We start from the raw sequence: 9639 nt of genomic DNA, 5'->3' as shown, positions 1-9639 counted from the left end.
CGCTTTGTATTTCGTGGGTGATTGTTCCTGTCTTTGTGTAGTGTTCACCAGATAGGCTGTAATAGTTTCACGTTCCGTTTGTTGTTTTCGTCTTTCAGTTATTTCATGTACCGCATTTCAGTCATTAAAGTCATGAGTAACCAACACGCTGCATTTCGGTCCGACTCTCTTCCTTCAACAGACGAACGTCGTTACAGAATCACCCACCACTCACGGACCGAGCAGTGTGTAAACTGGCAGGAGCGAAAGGAGGACGTTATGGACGGTAGAGGCATGGAGTATACGACGTGGGAAGAAATCGACAGGTGGGCGGCCGACCCAGAGAGAGTGCAGGTGCCCGCCTGGGATTCGCTGCAGCAATGCGAAGAGGGCTATAGGCGAATGGAGTCAATAAAAAAGAGAAGGCGGCGCAGAGCGAAAACCGAAAGTCACACCAAAAATCTTATTGGGGAGGGGGCTCAGAGAGAGTATGGCTGAGTCAGGAGATAGACCTGAGCCAACTCTCCTTGTTTATCGTGAGGAGCCAAGGAGGAGACCAGAACCAGAGCCAGTGTTAGAGGTGAGCGAAGCAGAGACTGTGAAGGAGTTAATGGGGAAAGTGGAGTGGAGTTGCTAGCTTGGTGCTATAGATAATTATTTGTCCGAGGATCGAGTTGCTCTATACTTGGTGCTATGAGATCACAATATTTGTCCTGTGCCCACACTGGATCTCCTGTGTTCACGGTCTAGCCCATTTCATGTACCGCATTTCAGTCATTAAAGTCACCAACACGCTGAGCACCTGTCCATAAAATTTAAAATAGAAGTGGGCAGAGAACAATTTTGGGGGGGGCCCTTATGGCAGAAGATTTGTGTGAGTCTTTTATTTTAAAAGAAACAACATTATTTAATTTGATATTATTATGTTTTATTTTGAAATATTTTGAAATGATCAGTAAAAAATGTAAAAAACAAAAGATAGTATTGAAATATTTTGAAATGATCAGTAAATGTAAAAACAAAAACGCAATACGCACCATGGAAGTATAAGAAATTGAAAATGATTATTGATATGTTAGGTTTATGTACTCTTGTTTGTATATTTGTTGTACTCGTAATAAAATTAATATATTTAAAAAAAATAATGTGTTACCTTGTGTTAATAGCTATCAAGCATACTCCAAACACATGTGTCGGAACAAGGCTGCCAGAAACGTGTTGTATGGTGAATTCAGAGAGTAGGACATCACATAAGCTGGGACAGCTTCATCCTGACATGTTTATTTATTGGTCTGAGAAGAGAAAAATCTTTTGTTGTTGTCAAACCACATGATCAAATAACTAATAACTCGTTTTCTTCTTCGAGATTGGGTTGGCGGATCGCATCCGACTTTTAAGGTGCATACACCGCCAGTCATGGCCTACCTCATTACAGTTTCTGCATTCGTCCTGTTCCTCTAACTGAAATGGAGCCCTAGACACCCCCCTCCCTCCACCACACAAACCCAACCCCTTCCAGCCTCTATAACCCTTTCACACAATTTCTATGTCATACAGTTCACAAAATATCAACACATGCTCTAAACACTCATCACAGACCTGTTTCAAATCAAATCACATTTCTATTTGTCACATCCACACGGTTAGCAGATATTAATGAGAGTGTAGCGAAATGCTTGTGCTTCTAGTTCCGACTATGCAGTAATATCTAACAAGTAATCTAACCTAACAATTTCACAACAACTACCTTATACACAGAAGTGTAAAGGAATTAATAAGAATATATGAATGAGTGATGGCCGAACGGCATAGGCAGTATTTGGTATAGAGTACAGTATATACATATGAGATGAGTAATGTAGGGTATGTAACATTAAATAAAGTGGCCAGTGATACATTTATTACATTATTATTAAAGTGGCTAGAGATGAGTCAGTATGTTGGCAGCAGCCACTCAATGTTAGCGATGGCTGTTTAACAGTCTGGTGGCCTTGAGATAGAAGCTGTTTTTCAGTCTCTCGGTCCCCGCTTTGATGCACCTGTATTAACCTCACCTTCTGGATGATAGCAGGGTGAACAGGCAGTGGTTCGGGTGGTTGTTGTCCTTGATGATCTTTTTGGCCTTCCTGTGACATTGGGTGGTGTAGGTGTCCTGCAGGGCAGGTAGTTTGCCCTCTGGAGAGCCTTACGGTTGTGGGCGGAGCAGTTGCCGTACCAGGCGGTGATACAGCCCAACGGGATGCTTTCGATTGTGCATCTGTAAAAGTTTGAGTGTTTTTGGTGACAAGCCGAATTTCTTCAGCCTCCTGAGTTCGAAGAGGCGCTGCTGCGCCTTCTTTACCACACTGTCTGTGTAGATGGACCATTTCAATTTGTCCGTGATGTGTACGCCGAGGAACTTTAAAAAAACCACTACTGTCCCGTCAATGTGGATAAGGGGCTGCTCCCTCTGCTGTTTCCTGAAGCACACGATCATCTCCTTTGTTTTGTTGACACTGAGTGTTGAGTGTCATCCACAACGTGAAAATCAACATTGGGGCGGCAGATAACCTAGTGGTTCGAGTGTTGGGCCAGTAACCAAAAGGTTGCTTGATCGAATCCCCAAGCTGACAAGGTAAAAATCTGTCGTTCTGAACAAGGCTGTTAACCCACTGTTCCTAAGCTGTCATTGTAAATAAGAATTTGTTCTTAACTAAAATAAAAATTAAAACCCCCCAAAAAATTCAAACCCTCTATCCTACATCCTTCCACCACATCAGCCTTCTCATTATGCTCCTTACCTTACCTCCTATCCAATCCAATTAACAGTAGCATCCTCTCCACAAACAAGTCTCCCCTATCTGACCTGCCAGACTACTCAACACTGCAGCTGAATCAGAACAGATCACCACTCTGAGTGGTTTCACCTCCTCCACCCATTTCACAATCATTTTATTTCCTATTGTGGCTGTTTTTTCAGAGCATGAAAGCGGTTGCTGCAATTGCCATAGCGACCTAGGTAAATAAAACATTTATTCCTGTTGTCAACAGCAACCAAGCTAGAAAGCTTCCTCTAAAAACTGCAACAGTGGCTATCACACCTGTAACCACTTTACACTGTGCCCTAAACATCTTTCTTGTTATTTCTGAAATTAACAGAGCTGATGTTTATTTAAACCATGTAACTTTATGCAAGATGCTGGCTAGCTAAGTCTGTCTAGCTACTGTCAATGTCTCTTCTGATTTACGTCATTAGCTCCATGGACATTGTATTGTCATCATTTTTAAGCAAAGCATTGTTTTCTCCGTATTGTTTTCACAGTTTACAAATTAGGCCAGTAATGTCCAGTGGTGTAAAGTACTTAAGTACTACTTATTATATTTACTTAAGTGCTACTTAAATCTGTACTTTGCTACTTATATTTTTGACAACTTTTACTTGTACTCCACTATATTCCTAAAGAAAATGTACTTTTTACTCCATACATTATCCCTGACACCCAAAATTACTTGTTACATTTTTAATGCTTAGCAGAACAGGAAAATGGTCCAATTCACACATGTATCAAGAAAACATCTCTACTGCCTCTGATCTGGTGGACTCACTAAACACAGATGCTTCGTTTGTAAATTATGTCTAAATGCTAGGGTGTGCCCCTGGCTATCTGTAAATAAAATGAAAACAAGAAAATGGTGCTGTCTAGTTTGCTTAAAATAAGGAATTTTAAATTATTTATACTTCTCCTTTTACTTTCAACACTTCAATATATTTTTGCAATTACATTTGACTTATTTTGACAATGAATTATATTTCAAACAAAATACTTTTAGTGTCATGTTTTGTCATAGATTGTCATGTCTTGTCCCTGTGCTTTCTCTTCTATTCGTTTCCCCCTGCTGGTCTTATTAGGTTCTTTCCCTCTCTCTATCCCTCTCTCTCTCTCTCTATCGTTCCGTTCCTGCTCCCAGCTGTTCCTCATTCTCCTAACTACCTCGTTTACTCTTTCACACCTGTCCCCTATTTTGCCCTCTGATTTAGTCCCTATTTCTCTCTCTGTTTCCGCTTCTGTCCTTGTCGGATCCTTGTTTGCTGTGCTGTGTTCTTGTTCCGTCCTGTCGTGTTTTTGCCTTCATCAGATGCTGCGTGTGAGCAGGTGTCTCTGTCAGCTACGGCCTGCGCCTACCCGAAGCGACCTGCAGTCTGTGGCCGCTTCTCCTGTTATTCCCCTCTACAGACTAGAGGATTTCTGTTATTCCCCGTTTGGACATTTCCTGTTAAGGATTCAGGATTTGTCGTTTTCTGTTTGGACTTGAATAAACTCTGTTTCTGTTAAGTCGCTTTTGGGTCCTCACTCACTTGCATAACAGAAGGATCCGACCAAGAATGGACCCAGCGACTACGGATCCTCGCAACTCAGCCGTCGAGATCCAGAGAGCGATGCTCGGCAGACACGAGCAGGAATTGTCTGCTGCTCGTCATACCGTTGAGACCCTGGCCGCTCAGGTCTCCGACCTCTCAAGACAGTTTCACAATCTCCGTCTCGAGCCACCAGCTACTTCCTGGTCTTCCGAGTCTCCGGAACCAAGAATTAATAACCCACCGTGTTACTCTGGGCAGCCCACTGAATGCCGCTCCTTTCTCGCCCAGTGTGATATTGTGTTCTCTCTCCAGCCCAACACATACTCAAGGGATAGAGCTCGTATCGCCTACGTCATATCTCTCCTTACTGGACGGGCTCGTGAGTGGGGCACGGCTATCTGGGAGGCAAGGGCTGAGTGTACTAACGAGTATCAGAACTTTAAAGAGGAGATGATACGGGTTTTTGATCGTTCAGTTTTTGGGAAGGAGGCTTCCAGGGCCCTGGCTTCCCTATGTCAAGGTGATCGATCCATAACGGATTACTCTATAGAGTTTCGCACTCTTGCTGCCTCCAGTGACTGGAAAGAGCCGGCGTTACTCGCTCGTTTTCTGGAGGGACGCCACGCTGAGGTTAAGGATGAGATTCTCTCCCGGGAGGTTCCTTCCAGCGTGGATTCTTTGATTGAACTCGCCATCCGCATAGAACGACGGGTAGATCTTCGTCACCGAGCTCGTGGAAGAGAGCTCGCGTTAACGGTGTCCCCCCTCTCCGCATCACTACCATCTCCCCCCACTGGTTCAGGTGTTGAGCCCATGCAGCTGGGAGGTATTCGCATCTCGACTAAGGAGAGGGAACGGAGAATCACCAACCGCCTCTGTCTCTATTGCGGTTCTGCTGGACATTTTGTCATTTCATGTCCAGTAAAAGCCAGAGCTCATCAGTAAGCGGAGGGCTACTGGTGAGCGCTACTACTCAGGTCTCTCCATCAAGATCCTGTACTACCTTGTCGGTCCATCTACGCTGGACCGGTTCGGCAGCTTCCTGCAGTGCCTTGATAGACTCTGGGGCTGAGGGCTGTTTTATGGACGAAGCATGGGCTCGGAAACATGACATTCCTCTCAGACAGTTAGGGGAGCCCACGCCCATGTTCCCCTTGGATGGTAGTCCTCTCCCCAGTATATTATGTGAAACACTACTTTTAACCCTCACAGTATCTGGTAACCACAGTGAGACCATTTCTTTTTTGATTTTTCGTTCACCTTTTACACCTGTTGTTTTGGGTCATCCCTGGCTAGTGTGTCATAATCCTTCTATTAATTGGTCTAGTAATTCTATCCTATCCTGGAACGTTTCTTGTCATGTGAAATGTTTAATGTCTGCTATCCCTCCTGTTTCTTCTGTCCCCTCTTCACAGGAGGAACCTGGTGATTTGACAGGGGTGCCGGAGGAATATCATGATCTGCGCACGGTCTTCAGTCGGTCCAGAGCCACCTCCCTTCCTCCTCACCGGTCGTATGATTGTAGTATTGATCTCCTTCCGGGGACTACTCCCCCCCGGGGTAGACTATACTCTCTGTCGGCTCCCGTACGTAAGGCTCTCGAAGATTATCTGTCTGTTTCTCTCGACGCCGGTACCGTTGTGCCTTCTTCCTCTCCCGCCGGAGCGGGGGTTTTTTTTGTTAAGAAGAAGGACGGTACCCTGCGCCCCTGCGTGGATTATCGAGGGCTGAATGACATAACGGTTAAGAATCGTTATCCGCTTCCCCTTATGTCGTCAGCCTTCGAGATTCTGCAGGGAGCCAGGTTATTTACTAAGTTGGACCTTCGTAACGCTTACCATCTCGTGCGCATCAGGGAGGGGGACGAGTGGAAAACGGCGGTTAACACTCCGTTAGGGCATTTTGAATACCGGGTTCTGCCGTTCGGTCTCGCTAATGCTCCAGCTGTCTTTCAGGCATTAGTGAATGATGTACTGAGAGACATGCTGAACATCTTTGTTTTCGTTTACTTTGATGATATCCTGAATTTTTCACCGTCACTCCAGATTCATGTTCAGCACGTTCGACGTGTTCTCCAGCGACTTTTAGAGAATTGTCTTTATGTGAAGGCTGAGAAGTGCGCTTTTCATGTCTCCTCCGTCACATTTCTCGGTTCTGTTATTTCCGCTGAAGGCATTCAGATGGATCCCGCTAAGGTCCATGCTGTCAGCGATTGGCCCGTCCCTAAGTCACGTGTCGAGTTGCAGCGCTTTCTCGGTTTCGCGAATTTCTATCGGCGTTTCATTCGTAATTTCGGTCAAGTGGCAGCTCCTCTCACAGCCCTTACTTCTGTCAAGACGTGCTTTAAGTGGTCCGGTTCCGCCCAGGGAGCTTTTGATCTCCTCAAGAAGCGTTTTACATCCGCTCCTATCCTTGTTACTCCTGACGTCACTAAACAATTCATTGTCGAGGTTGACGCGTCAGAGGTGGGCGTGGGAGCCATTCTGTCCCAGCGCTCCCATTCTGACGATAAGGTCCATCCTTGCGCGTATTTTTCTCATTGCCTGTCGCCGTCGGAACGTAACTATGATGTGGGAAACCGCGAACTGCTCGCCATCCGCTTAGCCCTAGGCGAATGGCGACAGTGGTTGGAAGGGGCGACCGTTCCTTTTGTCGTTTGGACTGACCATAAGAACCTTGAGTACATCCGTTCTGCCAAACGACTCAATGCGCGTCAGGCTCGTTGGGCATTGTTTTTCGCTCGTTTCGAGTTCGTGATTTCTTATCGCCCGGGCACTAAGAACACCAAGCCTGATGCTTTATCCCGTCTCTTCAGTTCTTCTGTAGCCTCTACCGACCCCGAGGGGATTCTCCCTGAAGGGCGTGTTGTCGGGTTGACTGTCTGGGGAATTGAGAGACAGGTAAAGCAAGCACTCACTCACACTCCGTCGCCGCGCGCTTGTCCTAGTAACCTTCTTTTCGTTCCTGTTTCTACTCGTCTGGCCGTTCTTCAGTGGGCTCACTCTGCCAAGTTAGCTGGCCACCCCGGCGTTCGGGGTACGCTTGCTTCTATTCGCCAGCGGTTTTGGTGGCCTACTCAGGAGCGTGACACGCGCCGTTTCGTGGCTGCTTGTTCGGACTGCGCGCAGACTAAGTCAGGTAACTCTCCTCCTGCCGGTCGTCTCAGACCGCTTCCCATTCCTTCTCGACCATGGTCTCACATCGCCTTAGACTTTATTACCGGTCTGCCGTCGTCAGCGGGGAAGACTGTTATTCTAAAGGTTGTCGATAGGTTCTCTAAGGCGGCTCATTTTATTCCCCTCGCTAAGCTTCCTTCCGCTAAGGAGACGGCACAAATCATCATTGAGAATGTGTTCAGAATTCATGGCCTTCCGTTAGACGCCAGCTCCCCTGGGCAGAATACGCTCACAACTCGCTTCCTTTGTCTGCAACTGGGCTATCTCCTTTTCAGAGTAGCCTTGGGTACCAGCCCCCTCTGTTCTCATCCCAGCTCGCAGAGTCCAGCGTTCCCTCCGCTCAGGCTTTTGTCTAACGTTGTGAGCGCACCTGGAGGAGGGTCAGGTCTGCACTTTGCCGTTATAGGGCGCAGACTGTGAGAGCCGCCAATAAACGTAGGATTAAGAGTCCTAGGTATTGTCGCGGTCAGAGAGTATGGCTTTCCACTCATAACCTTCCCCTTACGACAGCTTCTCGCAAGTTGACTCCGCGGTTCATTGGTCCGTTCCGTATTTCTCAGGTCGTTAATCCTGTCGCAGTGCGACTTCTTCTTCCGCGACATCTTCGTCGCGTCCACCCAGTCTTCCATGTCTCCTGTGTCAAGCCTTTTCTTCGCGCCCCCGTTCGTCTCCCCCCCCCCGTCCTTATCGAGGGCGCACCTCTCTACAGGGTACGGAAGATCATGGACATGCGTTCTCGGGGACGTGGTCACCAGTACTTAGTGGATTGGGAGGGGTACGGTCCTGAGGAGAGGAGTTGGGTTCCATCTCGGGACGTGCTGGACCGTTCGTTGATCGATGATTTCCTCCGTTGCCGCCAGGGTTCCTCCTCGAGTGCGCCAGGAGGCGCTCGGTGAGTGGGGGGGGTACTGTCATGTTTTGTCATAGATTGTCATGTCTTGTCCCTGTGCTTTCTCTTCTATTCGTTTCCCCCTGCTGGTCTTATTAGGTTCTTTCCCTCTCTCTATCCCTCTCTCTCTCTCTCTATCGTTCCGTTCCTGCTCCCAGCTGTTCCTCATTCTCCTAACTGCCTCGTTTACTCTTTCACACCTGTCCTCTATTTTGCCCTCTGATTAAGTCCCTATTTCTCTCTCTGTTTCCGCTTCTGTCCTTGTCGGATCCTTGTTTGCTGTGCTGTGTTCTTGTTCCGTCCTGTCGTGTTTTTGCCTTCATCAGATGCTGCGTGTGAGCAGGTGTCTCTGTCAGCTACGGCCTGCGCCTACCCGAAGCGACCTGCAGTCTGTGGCCGCTTCTCCTGTTATTCCCCTCTACAGACTAGAGGATTTCTGTTATTCCCCGTTTGGACATTTCCTGTTAAGGATTCAGGATTTGTCGTTTTCTGTTTGGACTTGAATAAACTCTGTTTCTGTTAAGTCGCTTTTGGGTCCTCACTCACTTGCATAACATTTAGACTTTTACTCAAGTGACTTTCACTTTTACTTGCATCACTTTCAGAGCGAGCATCAAACGGGAAGCTCATCGCGTAAAGCACACGGTTAGATCATTGACATTCAGTGGCTATCTTTCTGTTTTGATGTTGAAGTGGAACTGGCAGCATTTTAGCAACATGACATCTTATTGAAATATGACACTTTGTGTTTGTTACATTTTCTGACAAGCGAGAACGCTTAGATATGGTCATTTTCATGAATTCATAGAATGTTTGGGAATTATGTATATTAAGGCGTTTGTGCAAATTCTATATCAATATGGGAAAACGGGAAATGGGAAAACGGCTGTGGGTTCTGGACAATTAATAGTCACTGCAGTAAATAAAACCTAATAACTTCATCTGGCGTGTTCAGGACCGGTGTTTCAATGCAGACTGGTGCGGCCACAGCCAATCAGAGCTACAGTAGGCCTATAAGAAAATAAACGATTTGCCATATGGGACCACAAGCTCTGCACACTTCTGCAAAGTGATTCCATTTACCACATTTAGTACACTGTTTGCCTTTGCCTTTGCCTGGGCAATTTCCTTGTTCGCCATGCACTTTGTATCCACAATATCCACATGTTTTGGGGCGTTTTGAGTCTGTGTCGGTCTGTTTTGGAGTTGTCTCTCTCCTTTCTAAAACGCGCTCTCTGTGCACCGGAGGTGTGCTT

The sequence above is a fragment of the Oncorhynchus gorbuscha genome, linkage group LG14, assembly GCF_021184085.1.
Source record: "Oncorhynchus gorbuscha isolate QuinsamMale2020 ecotype Even-year linkage group LG14, OgorEven_v1.0, whole genome shotgun sequence".
In the NCBI taxonomy this organism is placed as follows: Eukaryota; Metazoa; Chordata; class Actinopteri; order Salmoniformes; family Salmonidae; genus Oncorhynchus; species Oncorhynchus gorbuscha.
This window is presented reverse-complemented; position numbering follows the sequence as displayed.